At 33.0% G+C, this 17,949-nt stretch overlaps 1 protein-coding gene across 5 annotated transcripts in view; it reads left to right on the forward strand.

Moving 5' to 3' along the window:
- The first annotated feature begins 551 nt into the window (after positions 1-551).
- LOC106468799 (CUGBP Elav-like family member 2) overlaps positions 552-17,949 on the forward strand; it is a 371,251-nt gene continuing 353,853 nt past the window's right edge. For all 5 annotated transcript variants that reach the window (XM_022397833.1, XM_022397811.1, XM_022397854.1 and 2 more), the window contains exon 1: positions 552-630. The gene's annotated coding sequence lies outside the window, so the exon portion shown is untranslated. The remainder of the gene's footprint in view (positions 631-17,949) is intronic.

Below are 17,949 nucleotides of genomic sequence, written 5' to 3' on the forward strand. Positions count from 1 at the left end.
AAATTTTTGTAGCTAATATTTTACCTTGTTCAATATAGTTTATTGAAGATGGAATGTGTACATTCTGAAATGTTCAGAAAGTAGATGTTTGTTACCGTACACACATGTCAAATGTTTGTTGCTTTTGCCGTCGTTTTATTGTTCATTTTATAGTTATCCCATGGTTCTAAGGTTCAGAGCATGTTTTTATGGAATCGAGACGTGAAATGCAAATCCATAGATTCACAGGCCAACAAGTCACAGCCATCTCATAACAAAAGTAATGCACGTAGAATAAAGAAAGTTATAAAGGAATAACCTAATGAGTAAGAAAACCGTTTTTATTGTGTGTAAATGATTTGGTTTGTAGAAACTTCAATGTGATGATTAGTACTAGCCTATTCATTTAGACAGTGAATACATGCAGAATCAAGAATGGAATTTGTTATTTGCTAATTGAGCCCGAACTTATGAAAACAATGTTTTCTAATTGTTATTATTATTATTTTTTCGGTATGGAAATATTAAACCTCAAGTTTGTACCTGATCATATATCGATGTAAGCGCCACCTCTCTGGATACCTGTCACGCCATTTTGTTAGCTGTCGTCCTCGTGTGACTTGTGTGTGTGTTCGTCTCGTCGTTGCTTAGGTAAGTTTATCTATCTTTTGCTGTATCGGTTGACATATGTGAATCATTATTACGCAAAAGATAAATAGGGCTTGAGTGTCTCTTGGATTTTGTAAGGAGAAAACAAACTGACTCTCACGATGCTTCGTTCACGCGCCGAGAAATTGAATATCAACTTTGTCAACGCTTGCTAGTGTCTACTTTAGCTAAGCCTATGTCACGTATCAGGATTAAAAAGTTAGGCTTATCTTGTGGGAGCAATAAATGAATAATGCAAATAAGCTACACCACTGATAATGTTACCAAGGCATTTTTTTAACCTCGCGTTAACCTTTAGTTTAGCTTTTTTATATTTGAAGTTTTACTGTGTTCAATATTAATGCAGATAAAATAAAAACCTTCTATAATTTTAATGCATGAAATAGGTTTTTTTAATATAATTATAAAATATTACCAGGCTACCATGAGCTCGTTTAATTTTTAGCATGAATAAAACATTAATTTAAATTTTTAGTGTTTTTTATGCCTATGATTATGTTTATTTGAATTGATTGAAACCATAGACTAGAGTAGTAAGTAAAGCTTTGGCAAGTTTGAGTAATTCACTTGATAATGATAGTAATCAACTGTATGTGCAGTTTTATTTTATTAATTTAGATATTACATTCATTTCAGTTAAATAGTAACATTTATCTTCAAATCAAAGCAACTCTGCTTTAGAATGAGATACACTATAGTTAAAAGTAAAGTAGTTTTCTATTGGACCCAAAGTCTGTGAAATCCTACGTGTTAAACATCTTATTGAAAACGTACATTTATACAAAATAAAAAAAAATTTCAAGTCATTTTAATGATCAGTTATATTAATACCAAAAGGATTGTTTCAGAAAATGGTCATTGCATAGATAGAAAAGGAATTGTCATTTTTTATCTTTCTAACTCTTGTTAATATCCATGCAGATATTTGTTGAATGTCATATTTGCCCAATTTTCTGAATTTTAACAATGTAACACATCGATTAATAGTTGTCCATACATTAAACTTTTAAACATAGTATAGTAACATGTTGAAAAATACATGTTAGTTTATGTACTGTCATGTGTTATACTACTGTTGGTATCATTGTTGACCTCAGTACATTAATATGTATACATCTTCCCATTTGTCAAACATATTGACAAGCGTATGATTTTCATTGGTATTATCCTTGAGCTCAGTAAGTATAACTTGACATAAAGATTTTAAACCATATGTAGACTTGATATGTCCCCACAACTAAAAGTCCAATGATTTTAGGTCTAAAGGCTATAGCACCTATGGGAACAGTCCTATGTATTCAATTCAATGTTTTAGTAAGGTATTGCTTCATGAACAAGTAGGAAATGAGGTAGTTCTAAAATTTGCTGGAAGAATCATTATCAATCTTCTGTTATGGGAATAAAATGTTTTTTTAAAATTTAAGTGTGAGTTCAGTGACTTGTTTGCAAATTGACATTGTTTTTGCTCAGACTGGGTCATTTTGTGCTTCTTTTACCATCTTTGTTTTTGGACTACTTATGCAATTGCTTACTTCCATCATTAAAGTTTTGTCCACTATGATTGATTTATGGTAATTGGTATTTTGCCAGAACAACTGACTTAAGCTCCACATACCGACAAATGGTTTGTCTCTGTTCCTGTTTTGGCATATTTTGACAAAATTTTAAATCTTTAAGTTAAGAATGAAAAGATTGAATAGAATTTGAGGGTTTAATTAATCCTTAACTGCATGCTTTAATTTCAGTGTTTAAAAGTTATTACATTTTAAAAATATATAGACAATCAGTTGTAGACACTGTCTGTAGTAGAATTTTGACAAAGTGTCAGTTGTCATAGTTGAAATAAACTTATGTTTAAGTTTCAAATCACAGTGCTTTTTCCCACAACACTGCATGTTTTCAACTTGTATCTATTTGAAATAAATTTTAGCTCATGCAGTCTGTCCAGATAGTATATACATGTTTGATTTAACACAATTTTGAATCATGTATACAGAACACATTTGTTGCACCAAATACAACAATAATAGTTTGTTTGGTATTAATTAATGTATAACACCTCAGATTTCATGTCAAAATACTGCACAGTAATATACCTGGTAAAGGATTTTGCTTTTTAACCCTTTCCCTGCTCGTCCAGTATGGTTGGTGACTGAACCAGCCACTTGGGTTTAAAAATTCTTTGTTTACAATAATAGTAGCCAACCCCAAACTAGTTGTGATTAAGATTGTAATGGGGGGGGGGGGGGGACCAGTTATCTCGTGTTTTTACAGGGAAAAATAATGACTAAGTTATAAAAATTTTGTCTGACCTATCCTACCACTACCTATAAAATGCTATAGGTTAACATGTTTAATCTTTGGAAGCCAAGGTGTAAAAGTTGTTTTTATATTTATTTTGCTATGAATTAATGGAATGTTATGTTTGATTTGATGTGTGTTGTTATTTTGAATTCATTAACCCTGTGTATAGAGTTGGGGGTCAATGTGTGCATGTTGTAACCTTTTTACAGAGTTACCTTCAAAACTTAAACAAACTGATTATTAATGTACGCCAATAAATTTGACATTAAAATGTAGTTTAATTCAATTATTAATATTATATAAGCTTTAATTTCTTTATATCAAAAGGAAATGTTCAAATAAATTATCAATTTTCTCTTCTCTGTATCACATGAGACATCTTTGAATTGTCAATTTTTAGATTTTTTTTTCTACCCTTATATGTCCTGACTTTGCCACACATTACACACTTATAATATAGATACTGCTAAACCAAAGTATAAACTTGTAGCTCCCAATTTTCTTGCCTTACTGAAATATAAACAAAGTCAAACCCACATGCCATGCACATCATGTCTTTCAGAATATATTGATTTGCTATTGGATCATTGAAAATTAATAGAAGAGAAATTCTGCTTGACTGAGTTCTTTACAAAGCTAGCTCATTCTGACAACAGGTTTTGAAATATTTGGCCTTAATTTCATTGTTAAGTCTGTCTCAACCAGCTAACAGAATTTTTAATTCATTTATAACTTAGAAAATCAGTTAAATTGTAGAAGTTTTAAGACATTCTATTTTTGTGCATAATAATATTTTGTGTCCTAAATTGTATATTTGAAATTTTTGTTGTTTTTGAAGATCACCATCATTACAAAAATGTAGGCTTACATTATTTCATTTACTTCGTCCTTCTTTTGACAAAAAAAGACAAGCTGAGACATGAGTACTAAATTTTCTGTTTATGTATATTTTTTATTTATCATAATAAAAGTAACTAAAATGTAAAAAATTTGATACTTAGGTTAGGTAAGAAAACTTAAATGAAACAAAAAATGTGGGAATACACACTAATTGCCATCTGCGATGTAAGTCAATATATTTTATTTTTACCTCAACTTGCATGAGGTTTTCACTGGTATTTATTGCTTTGTGATGCTAGCTATACATGATTCAACTAGCAATAAAACAAATTAAATGAAACAGATGTAAACTGTTATGAGTCTGAGACTGTTTAGGATAATTGTAATTGTTACAATCTGCAGTCATTTCAAGAAAATAAAATGTCCAATACTCATTTCAGGGGTTCTAGAGGTTATGTAAATATAATTTGAAAATGTTAAGATGAAAAGAAGTATTATTTTTAGCATGAAAATCATCTTGCACCTCGAGTCAGTTTAACTCGGTTAATTCAAAGATACATCTTTAGTAGAAATACTTTATTAAAAATTCTGATTTTTTGTGCATAACATACTTGTAATGTTTACTAAAAGCCTACTAAATTTAGTGAAGATACACTTAATAAATTGAGAATTATAGTAAATACTAGCATATAAAGCATAAAAAATGATGGGGCAAATATTACCACTCTGCCCCATAGTATACCCTAACCTCACATTTAATAGCTAACAGAAATAAGAAATTTTTGAGAAATCAAGCTTGATTAAGAAAGAGGCAGAAAAGTGCAATCAGAAAGTACAGAAAGTATACACATGAAATCAGGTATTGAGATTTACTGTTGAAAAAACATTAGATTTATCGGGAAGTTAACAACACACTTAAACAATGTTCAGGTTGTCTTGCATGATGTCCCAGCATGACAAACATTCATTTGTTACCACTGTGCAAAGATCATTGTCTTTACTGAATGTAAGTACTTTGGAAAAGATGTAGCCATCTAAAGCCAAGTCTGAACCTCTGAATAGCACAGTGTGATACATTACAAGTAAGCAAGTAATATCCAAATTATTCCTTTCCCAAAACACAAAAAAATGAAATTCATCTTATAAGAGGAATAATATATTAGAGTACTAGCGTATGACCCATCAAAAATGATGGGGCAAGTATTACCACCCCACCCTATAGTATAACTTAACCTCACATTTCATAGCTAACTGAAATAAATAAATTTTGTTAAATCAAGATTGACCAACAAAGGTGCAGAAAAGTGCAGTTAAGGCAGTCAAATCTCCATAAATTCCTTTGTGAGCCAATCAAAACTAAGATCATTTGTGGGATATTCATAGAATAATTATTGGCAAAAAACAGTTAGATTAACAACTTCTAATATATAGAAAAGCCAGTACATTTTGGTAACACTACATTTCAATAGTGGCTTTTATGTCATGTTGCTTATCAACAAAAGTATCACCTAATTGTTGTTAGTCTGTATACTGAAAGTATAAAAAAAGAAATGTATAGATAATAAACTGGAAAAAATTGTTGAATTTGTAAATTTAGTCTCCTCATTGATTAAAGAGGTTTATTTTTATTGAAAATGTTGGTTTAAAATTTAAGTTTAAAATTGAATTGATGTTTTTACTTTCATGATAAATTTTATGCACTTGGTTCTAAACTAGGTGATCCCACACTCTGTATCTTTACTTTAGGCTTTTATGACTTCTATTTTGAAAAATCAAGCATGATATGATGTGACACACATACTCAGGCTCTTATGTAGGTTAGATTGCTATGTATAGCTTCAAAGAAGTGGGGGCTGGTGTAATGCACCAATACTGTTCACATATGTTGATACCTGATGATTACATTGTGCATCTATTTAGAGTATTCTCCCCTGGATATTGATATACACAAGATCTTTCACATTTTGCTACATCAGCTTTGTCACCTGTCTCACTTTTGCTGACCATTGGATGTGATCCTTCAGGTGGGCATGTGAAAATCACATATGTTCGTCTCCCATTACCTTCGTCATCTGACTGTTTCATCTCCTGTCGAGTTTTGATTCCCTTCAGTCATTCTTCAATTTACATGCTGTATTTGAGAAGGGTAAGTACATTTTCTACCCTTTTTAGGGTATCACCAAGTGGCTGGTGTTGCATCCATGGGTATGCTTACTTCCTAAACTCTGCATTGGGCCAGTGCTCACTGTCAAGATGGGGTATTCTGAAAGACCACTGGAGGTATCTTCATGATATTAAGATTACTCAACTGCTTAATCCACACTGTACCCTCCATGGACTATCAGGGAAAAGGCCAACATGAGGAAAGTGACTGATCATTTCTTTAGTTTCCACTTGCTGGCTTTTAAAAATGGAGTTTGAGGTCACTCATTGCACTGTCTCCAGTAAAGGACCTTTCTGGTAGGCATCTCATCGGGATCCATGTACTTTTTTTGGTTTCCCCAATGTGAATTCTTCCTTTTTCAAGTGGAGCCATTGGGGTGGACCTTGGAGAGTTTCTCACTGATTGTGTGCATCATAATACAATTTATGGAAGTAGGCACTGGTGACACTGTATGTGTAGTGTGGGTCATCCCTCAAACAGCTAGTGTGCCTTCATCCTGCAGCAAGACAGGTTAATCACACCCATTTCTGTCTGTCCATTTGAGTCAAGGTCAGACACACATTGTATTGCCTGATAGTGCTCTAATCACATTACATTTTTTGGCTCACCAACTGCTTGTGTGTTAGTGCTTTGCTGGTCATGCTAAAATTATGCCTATCCATTGATGCCTGGGGTTCTTTTGCTTTTCCTTTTTCTATGGGTAAAAGAGTATACCCTGGTTGACATGAGATGCAGTCTCCCACAGGTGTGCCCATATGGATCCATTGCCATCACATGTCACACTGAATGGGCTCTTTCTGAAGGGAGCTCATCTAGGTTTAATGTTTCCACTGGCTTCTTCACCATTTCATTGTGGGATTCTACCTATTCTCTGTCCAGAGGTGAGGTATCCTCTTGGAAGTTAACATTTTCCTTACCTGAAAATCAATTTCTGGTAAATACATCTTCCCACCTGTCCTCCCCACTTTTTTTTGCATTATCTACAGATTAAGTTAATTTGAGAGCAAGTGCTTAGGGGAAGGGCCATTGTAAAAGGAGATTGTGTTGCTCTTCTATTGGTGGAGGACTATCATCATGTGATGATGATATCATGCACTAGCACAGTTCACATTACATGCATGTTTTTTTTTAGGTGGGTGGTAGCCCAAAGCTAGTGGTATACAAATCTTTGAGGCAGGTGTGTGAAGGGATCAAGCTATTATGTGTATGCTAGTGAGTATCTAATAGAAATACATTTTCAGGTAAGGAAAATGTTAATATTGCCCCACTCTTTGCTCGGTGATAACTATTCCACATCACTGCTAAAACTAGGCTCGGGTGGTCATTTCCAGAACTCTTAAGAGCTTTAAGAGAAACCACGTGATAGTTATGAATAAGGAGAAATGATTTTAATAGTATGAAAATTGGAGATAAAGTGTAATTGATATGATTTGCTTCAAGAACCAATACAAAGGAGAATGTTATGTCAACCACACTAAACCTGCCATATCCAGTGCTGTTACCTTACTTATGGCAGGCCTGTTTTATTTAAAACATACCATTATCAGCTGATTTAAGTCATTATAATAATTTTTACACCATCTTTTTTGGTTTAAGTTTATTATTTAGTTACAATCAAAAAATAAAAAAGAACCTAGATGATTTGAATTTTAATAAGAAATCTCAATGAAACTCAAGTCTATCTTCAGTTTCAAATAGTGTACTGAAAATTATGCCCCCAAATAGTTTTCTTTGCCTGTGACAAGGTATCACATAACAGTGTGTAGGCAGTAATTGGTGAGCAATCCATTATAATTGATGGATGGCAACAGCTTGATCATTACATTTACAGTAAAAACTTTTTGTATGTTTGAACCTATGAAATTGGTTGATAATCTAAATTTCAAAAACTAGCAAGTGGTGATGGTTTCACCAGTTAAGACAGAATAATTTTCACAATCCCCGAAGATTTGTAAAAGTCACTTTTTTATTATCCATTATTACTCCACATTAAAAAGAAAGTAAAATCTTGCTTCAAAAACAGTTTTACACAGCCAGACTGACTTTTTTTTTTCACAAGAATACCAAAATGGAAATATTTGAATAAAAGGTTCTAGGAAAGTATGCTATTTTTCCATAAAACATTATTGTGTTTGTTAATGGGCAATTATTTGCATTTTTGACTCTGGATGTATGTACAACAGGTATAAGATAATATATATCATATGAATTACAAGTCAATCTATTTTGTAAAAAATATTTCTTTCCTAATAGGGACTGTAATATATTTACTGTGTTTAATATAACCTTTCTCACAAATACAACAGTTTGCTTTATTACAGAAAAAAATATCTTCATTAGATTTATTTGCTGGATTTTTCCAATTTAAGATAATTTTATAAATTTTTAAGTTGTCTTTGTAATAATATGCTTTATTTTGAAATGTAGCTTTTAAAGTTGTATCTTAAACCTTTGCTTATTCTTTTTGGATATCATTAACATTGATTTTAACTCCAGAGCAATGGGTAATTATGAAAGGAATAATTTCTTGTTCTTTTATATTATCTTTATGATTCTTGTTAATTTTCTTTTTTGATTTTAGTTAAGTTAAAACCTCTTGCTATTATATTTTCTGGATAATGACACTTCCTAAGGTAAGATTTTAATTCTATCAGTCTTTGTTGTTCAACTTCCAGGTTGTAAATAATAGAAAACAATTCTTTGAGCTAGAAAAAGTTGAATATTTACTTTAGTATGTATGGGACGATCACTATAAAAATTTGAACACTGGTGTGAATTAGTAGGTTTGTAATATAATGTTTAAATTTTTATTTATAACCCATATATCTGAAAAAATACATTAATCATTTCAAAAGTAAACTTTATATTAGGTTTAATTTGATTCAGATTTTTGAAAAATATTTCAAAATCAAAGGATCTGTTCCATTAAAAAAAAAATCATCTAAAATCATTTTCAATTTTTCTTGAAGTAATTAATATAGCTATATTTAAAATAATTTAAACTATTAAACGTTTCATTTTCAAAATTTCCTCTCACTAAAGTGGCACAAGTTGAAGCCACTTTCGTTCCCAGAGATTTGTTGGTGTGTGTTTTCCTTATAAATAAATAAACAGTTAAATATAAGGTTTAAACTTTGTTATAACTTTTTATTAAACCATGGTTGTAATAAATCTGAGTATTTAACTGATATTCAGTAGTTTTTATACTATATTTATATTTAATATTTGAACAAAGAGAAACTATCTAGTGATATTAAAACTTTTTTCAATTTTCTTTGGTAAGTGATTAATAAAATCAAATATCTCTTATATAATTTTGTATATTATATGTAAATAGTTGTAGAATTATGTCCATACAGAACTCAATGGTTCAGTCACCTTGTTTTCACACCTATAATTGGTGAAGAATCCTCTTATCCAAAGATATTCTACCATATTTTTTTCTAAAAGTTCTATACTATTATAAATTTTGGGTAATAGATAAGATATTCCTAGTTTATCATCACTTAATAATACTGTTGATTCATGATTAAATTTTATTGTTGCTTTGAATGATAATGTTTTCCATATTTTAAAGTATTTTTAATGGATTTCTTTCTTTTATTGCAATATCAAGACACTCTGTAGTGTGTTGTGCAGCCAAAACAACTTGCTGGACACGCAATGTGTTATTAACAGGAGGGGTAGTTAAGAACTTTTCCACTTTCTGTAGCTCGGACTGTGGTAATACAAATTATCACATATTTTCAGTGGATGTGCTCTACTGGACCCTTACTTCACATACCAAAGTTCAAGGAAATCTATTAAAAAGTACATGAGATATAAAATCTCTAATTTTGATTGAATTTTCCTCCTTGTTTTCTTTGCATCAAAAGTATGGAACTTTATTTGATAGAAAAATATACTTTCATGGGTTTTTTTCAACTTTGATACATTGATAGATCTTTACAACCTACAATTAGGTCTAAATATAAGCCACATGTACAAAGTTATTCAACAAAAACTGCTCAAACTTGATCAAAATTTTTGCACACGTGTATGTAAAAAATTGCATATGCTATCTGTCTGAAATTTTTACTACACTTTTATCTACGATTACAAGTAGACCTTTTTCAGATTTTGTCATTTGGATTAAAGACGGCTAATTTAGAATAATAAAACTATAGGGTGAAGGCACGTGCAGATACATAAGTATTGGTTAGGCCAAGCAAACTAGATTAGCAGTTTCAAGTTCAAGTTTTCAAAAGAATCATGGGTGGGCAGTTATTATTTATGCAAACTTTTAAGCAAAAATTTGTTAAATCTTATAAAATTCTCTTAATTAAAGAGTGTTTAGCTTGATGTGATATTAGGGTAAATAATGATGCTTAATACTGTGGTTCAGAGTGGATGCTGATGATGACAACAAACTGTTAAGCTGGATTCCATGGTGTTACTATAAATGAAGTTATTAACACTATTTTAGAGAGGAAAAACTACTACCATATATTTTATGAAGAATCTGGTTGGTTTTAAGTATAGGTCTGTTCCATATAATAGGTTTGCAATCTTAAATCTAATATTGGTTACTGTAGAGTGTCACTTTTCTTACATGCTGTAGTTTGTAGGTGTGTATTGACAGAAAGTCATATCTAAGAAAAAACACTTTAGGAGTGAAAAAAAAGGTGTGGCCAAAATAGGATTGAGTGTGCGACTTAAAGGAATGAAATCAAAATTGGCAGCCAAACTGGTAGCTATGCTTATAGCATTGATAAGAATTTTACAGCAAATATTCATTCATTAGTTAGCTAGGCTGCATATTTTGTTTTACCCACCATCATTCTCCGAGTTAAACCAAATTTTTAGTGTTAGTTTACTTTTTTTTTTTAATACATCATATTTTAGAATAGCCAATGTTTTTTTTTAACTATCTCTTAACAATAATCAATTAGTTGAATTTAAATGATTAATGAGCCAGAAGATTAATTGATTGGCAGAATTCCAGTAATTGCATGGTTCTAGTCACAAGTATGTCATTATCAAGTCTGTTGCATTATTCAGTTTTAACTTGTGGTAAAGGTAAGTTCTCTCAAAAGTTTGATTTCTTCTTCTGACAAAGATTTTCATTTCAAATTTAACAATTTTTGGGCCTTTACTAGGGAAAATAAATGTTTGTTTTCATTTATTTCTTTTATTGTTATGTATATTTTTCCTTTTATACATTAAAATTCAATTATTTATCTGTTTATTTCTTGTATTTATTAACTTTTCTTTCATTATCTTTATATTTTCCAAAAAATTTGAATGTCTTTTCATATTCCTTCTGTTTTTTTCTCTAAACTCTAGATTTTTCTAAATATTTTAAATTATGCACTCATCCTTTTTTTTAGACTTCGTCTATTTAAATTCATGTGTTCTTGTTTTTGCTCAAATCTTACTAATTTTTTCATTATAGTGGAAAGATACCTTTGGTATTTTAATAGAGTCTCATATAGTTGGTCTCAAGAATTCTGTTGCTGTATTATGGAAACTATCGTACTTTGCAAGAACTTCCTTTTAAAAAGATTTCCATTTTGGTATTCTAGGAATGAGATTAATTTACAAAAATTATTTTATTAGTAAATTTAAAACCACCTTAAATGTTACCTAGTTTTAACACAGAGGGTGTTTAAAAAAAAATGTAAAACTGCATGTGTTATGATGAGAACGTGATGCTGAAGAAGTTATGTTCAAATAAATATTTATGCAAGTTTTAGAAGTCTATGTAATTGAATCTTATATGTGCATCACAATTATGCATATGTAAATCCATTTTTAATAATTGTTTTGCTTCTTATTATATAGGATAAACATACTGTCATTTGAATTGTTTAGCTTAAACACCATATCATAATGGTTAGGAGTGAACAGCCAACCGCACCATTGTGAAGCACATATAGTTGCCCCAGCATAAATGAAAATATGAAGCATATATTCTGGGTAGAATGTGATTTTACAGCATGATGTTTACTTAGTCAGAACAACCTAGAATTGTATGGTACTTACTTATTCATATTGTACTGAAGAACACAACTGCTAGCTGTTCAGTTTTGAATACATTATGGTTGTGCTAAGAATGTTAGTTTTGCTATTAATTTGCAAGTAAGTATATTGGCTCATGAAATTAATGTTTCTAGTCCAGAAATGATGTCCTCCATCATCCAGCTAAGTTGATAATATTCATGAAGCCAGTTTATCTGAGATAAGAACATCACTTCTCTACTAATATTGCTTCTTTTTATCAGATGGTGAGGTTTATTTACAATATCTATAATTTTATTTTAGGGAAAAATTATTTTTCATAAACTTTTGTTTGTGAATATATGACTTGTAGAATATTGTATAGGCTAAAGCAGGCAAAGGTCACAAGTCTGGTTTACTCCAATTTATGCAAAACATTAAATTCAACCCTTGTGTTTTTTGGTTCTTATTTTGTGTTTTGAAAGGGGAAATGGGACAATATGACCATCATAATGTTTAGATAAGACCTACTTATATTCATAAGTTGAATGGCATTGTCATTTACAAAACTTTGTTTTTTGTCAGTACACTAATGTGAAGTCTAATCTACAACTTTTGATTTTCAAAACCATTGACAAATCAAATAACATATAACATTTCAAAAATTATCTAATGTATTTTTTTAATTCTCACAATATGTCCATATAATTTCTTTTTGACCCTACTTAAAGAAATTAAGGAATATTTGGTTTTCTACATATATGAGCTATTAGGAACGAGGTATATCTATTGCTATTAAATAGTGCTAATAAAATCTCTCAGTTTGTATACAAAACAAATGCCAAGTGACTGGTCAAATGCTCATTAGGCACTACAGACCATGCAGCTGATTAAATAAGAAGGATATGTTTATTAATAAATAGTGTGACCACTAATGTCATTTGTATATTAACACAGTAAGCTAAAATGAGTAAATCAGTGGGGTAGCAGAATTACTGACCATGTCCAACAGGTCGAAATCAGGATTCTAGGCCCATGAAGTAATGACTCTGGTTAGTCAGAAGTTGACAAATTTCGTGCAACAATCAGAACACACTGACGATTTTCTCACAAGGTTTTCAGTGATCTTTTAGTTTTGGATTTAGAGAGCCTTTTTCCCTCTCTTGAATATGCTTCTTAGTTACATGTTGTTTTGGGGACTTCCCCAGATGTCTTTCACTTTTGGTGGAATTTTTACTTGGGTATGCCTTGACCCCCTCCCATACTGTGGATGGTCATACTTTTGATTGTCATTGTTCCAACTTCCCTTATTTGTACATGCAGCATTTGGTGTTGCGTATCACTTGGTGGGGATCAGATCCTGATAATTTGATTACATTTTCCTATATTCATCTTACTCTGACCATACTTCTAGGGTCAAGGGTTGGTGGAGCCAGGCATTTTCAATTTGCCCACTTTTGGGGGTCGATCTATTTGTTCATCTCTTCAGTTGTTTCACAGTCTTGTTCCCTTCCCTCCTTTTCCCACTTTTATGACTGTTCTGATCCCACCCACTTCCTTTGCCTGGTCAGGGCTCTCCAAGGATATATTACGTTTATTACTCCCTTCCTTGGTTCCTGAGTCTATTTGGTTCTTCAATGAAATTCTCACCTCTCCCATGATTTTTTTCCCATTGCTCTTCCGGGTTCTTTCCATCTGATCCATCACCTTACCATGTCCGTGACTGGACATTTCCATCTTCCCTTGGAGGACATCATCAGTACTGTCACTGTTTGTTTGTAGTAAGTACTTTGCTCATTTTTCTTTTCTTTGCAAGGGCCTTTATCACATATTTAGATCCCACTCTGTGGCAAGTTTTGCCTGACCAGCTATATTTAGTCTTAAATCTATACTGTATGACCTGTGAACATGCTAGATGACTGTGATGTTGAGACTTCATACTGTGAATTTTATGTACCATTCCAGAGGCTGCTAGGTGTTGGTTGATTGACTCTGTCAACTTGTTCTCTATGTTTTCAAAATACAATGTCATAACATTTATCCAGGTCATATTACACTCACTGTTGAAATGGGGTGTTCTGTAGATCTGCTCGTAGGTATACCTCGCCATCTTTTGCTTTATAAATATGTTTGTCCTGGACTTTATACTAGTTGACTAACATTAGTAATGCAGACAGAGATTACTGTTCCATCTCTTATCTGTGGCATTTGAGGCTTTTTCTACTGCATACCTGGGGTACAATTTCAGATGCCACCAGGTGTTGGATCATGCACTCTCTCAACATGATTGGTTTGCTTACGGTATTGCAGTCACCCGTTGCACTGTCTCAGGTTCTCATAGGTTTACTTTCTTGTCCTTTGTCGTATTGGTTCTTTGAGTGGACTTAAGTTTTATATTTACATTTGTTTTATCTTCTAAATTCCTTTAGTGGTTTTATACTTTTAGGTGTTGCTTATTGTTTTGTTTTAGGTTGAATTTCATAGTTTTGCAAGTTCATTATTTTTATGTACTTTGTAGACTGCAAACTTCTAGGTTTTGTTAGTTTGTTAGCAATGAGTATGTTTAGTTTATGTGTCTTTTAGGCTACACTTCATGACAGTTCCGTGTGTTCTATGGGTTCTGTCTGGAGGTTTCTCCCTTCAGTTCTGCTCCCCCCATTTATCCACTTCCCAAATCTTTTTCCCTTATCCTCCTGATCATATCTCTTCCAGTTGTTCTGCCTAGTATGTTCATGACCTACTAAACAAAGGGGCTGTCGAATGGGTGGTACCCACTCAACTGGGGTTTTACTTCCATCTAATTGTTGTCACTCAAAAGGCAGGAGATTGGAGACCTTTCCTGGTTCAACTTTAATCTGGAGCCACCTTGCTTCACCAGTGAGTAGTTCTTATTTGTTTTTTTTTCCTGGAACTCTTAAGGACAAAATCGCGTGCCTGATGTCTATTTTCATATTTCAACTGCTTCAGTGTCACATCTTCCTTCTTCGACTCTGTGTGTTTTGTTAAGTATTACACTCTTTTGTTCGTCATTTTCATTTGTTGGGTTTTTGGACTCTGCTTTTCATAGATGATTGGTTCCTGCTTGTCTCTTCCCGTGCCCGAATGGAAAGCTAATTGGGTAAGGTTTTCTGATCTAGTTGGAGAAGTACATTCTTAACCCCACTCAATATCTTATTCCATTGGTGTTTTTTTTTCAACTTCCATCTTCGTCGGGCCCAGCCTTGTCCATTTTAGCTTAGGGATATGGAGCGGCCGTCTCAGTGGCCCTACCCTCTCCTTTTATCGCTGTGTGAGGATTCTCTTTCTCTCTTTTGGGGATGTGGGCTCCCTTGAAAGCTCTTATTCCTTTGGGTCAAGCTCACGTACATTGGTGGACACTTCTTGCCCAATGGAACTTCTCCCATGATACATTTGGACCATCCTATTGCCCATGCCTTTGGGATCAGGGCTGACCTTGCTTGGTGACTATACAGGGAACTGACCATGGTGAGGGTTACCATTCCTCCACCTTGTCCAGGGTCTCATCTGTTTACTAATGTTACTTTGGTGGGGGGAGTTCCTTGATTCCGAAGAGATTTCCCGTTGATGGTCTGTTGAAGATGCCCATCCTTGATGACCCGTGATTCCTACGATTGGGGTCTATCTGCTTTTCCAAATAGGAAATCGCACTATCTCTGATGTGTCATTCCTCTAGTGTATATTTCCAATTCCCCTCTTCTAGTGGAACATACGAGTCCTTACCATTTCCAGTACCCAGTTGCTGGAGTGGTGGACCATGAAGATTTTCTCTTGAGTGAGTTTTGAAAAACATATAGAGCTTTCTTACCCATGGTGAGAAGAGGGCTATAGTTGTTTTAATCATTACAGTACCAAACAACAAATTATGCAATAATATTCAGCATCCAAGGTGTTTCCCCTGGATGCTTTTGCTTGGGTAGATCACATTTGTTGATCATTTATTTCTTATGCAGGGCACTTCCACTGGATGTTTATTGCCTAGATAGACTGCACTTAACCAAAGGTGCTTCCTCTGGATGTTTTTTGCCTCTTGACATAATCTGATGTATCCCAAGGCACTTTCCCTGGATTTTTTTTTTGCCCGAGCAGACTGCACTTGGCCTATTTAAATATATTTCATAGTCCTTAAGCCCTAGCCAAGTATTGTTATTTCATTTTTCTCTCTAGCTCATTTACTGGTATCATACTATGACTCATCATCACTAGGTTCGCTATTACGTCTTGTTTCTAACAATGGCTCGTTATGACATGGATGTGAACAGAGGGCTTGTTATGATGACCCTCATGATTGCACACTCATAACAGTACTTAATATCTTTCATAATCCTATGTATCAAGGTGCTTCTTCCCATGGATGTTTTTGCCCAGACGGACTGCACTTGTTGATTGCTATATCTTATACAAGCATTTCAACTGGATGGACCACACAAGCCTTTCCATGTTTGTCACCACCATACTGATTCATGTCATAGTTATCCAGCACTTCCTACACTGATTCAATGTTGTACACTTCATTATTGACTTCTGTGGAGCCTGTCAATTAAGTTTTACCCCAATTGTGTTACTCTATTCACTGCTGGGTGAAGAGCATACCTGTTCCAGAAGTAGTGCTGTACCCCACTGGTATGCTTTCTTTTCATATTCTAGCACGCCCATTCTTTAAGTGTAGTCTCTTTCCACTTGATTTGAGATTGATGCACCTTCACCAGCCTCTCCACAATGGTAATGTGGGATTATAGCTTTGGGTGAGTAGAGGTAGTACTGTTTCATAAGTTAACATTTTTATATTCTGAAAACATATTTCTGATAAGTATTTACCTTCTCTCACTTACTTCCCACTTGCTGAGATGCCAGTGTTTATGATTTGTGCCTGCCAATTCTTGAAAGCGAGGATTGTTCCATAACAGTGGAGTGAGGTAGCTGCATCAGTATAGATGGCAGAGTACAATTTGTGGAGAGCAGTCACATGTTATGAAATGGCTCAAAACTGATGAGGTATAAAGACTGGTGAGCTGTAGCAAAATGTATTTAGCACTGCTTAGAGTGCAGACCAGGTTTGAGATAGCTTTGGGTGGACAGAAGTAAGTACCTATTGGAAATAGATTTTCAGAGTAGAAAATGTTAACTTACAGTATTTCATTATTCAGTTTGTTTGAGCAATAAAATGGAATCCATAAAGTTATACAGGGATTTTTTTCCCCTCCAAAACATGAAATAACACTGTGTAGCAGGTATATCTATATTAGTGGTGTCCAACAGTTTTTCATAATCGCCAAAATTGTGGAGTGTGATATACCATTTTCACCATATGACAAAAAAATTAACTTTTATTGATCGAGGGGTAGAAAAATACACAATAATGTTTTCAATTATTTATTGATAAAATGAATGAGAAATCTGACATATCTTTTAAGTAGTGCAAGGAAATCAGGCATAAAGTCAGTTAGACTTCATCTGAACTTCGCCTCCAAATTGTCGTCAAATATCTGCGACCTATATTTTGATTTCACCATTTTTACTGCAGAAGATGTAAGGGTTCTCCAGTATTTTATCCTCAAAATAAATAATAAAAAGTGGACACTTTTTGAAACTGGTACATGTATAAATGAATTTTATTAAAAATTATATTTAAAAAAATAGGTGGTAGAAGTAAAGCACCAATTTGGCACAGGTCAGTAGCTGTTTTGCCACGTGGTTAGCAAATTGTAAAAAAATTGGTTAATTTTGTTTCCTGTAGTGTCTTCAAGGACTAGTGATTTTGATGAGTTACATAATTCAATTAACTTATATTTTCTTTCATTAGAAGGTATGAACTCTCATAAGTTTTCAGTGTAAGCCTTGGGAAGTGGAAAAATTTAGGAAGGACAAAAATAATCAGTTTTTGAAAAGAAAGTTTATGATATAATATAGTAATTTGATTAAAACAGAAGCTGCTACTTATATAATATAATAAGGATATTTCAAGGAATCTGATGAAAATACGTTTTATAAGTTCT

The sequence above is a fragment of the Limulus polyphemus genome, unplaced genomic scaffold, assembly GCF_000517525.1.
Source record: "Limulus polyphemus unplaced genomic scaffold, Limulus_polyphemus-2.1.2 Scaffold91, whole genome shotgun sequence".
Lineage (NCBI taxonomy): Eukaryota > Metazoa > Arthropoda > Merostomata > Xiphosura > Limulidae > Limulus > Limulus polyphemus.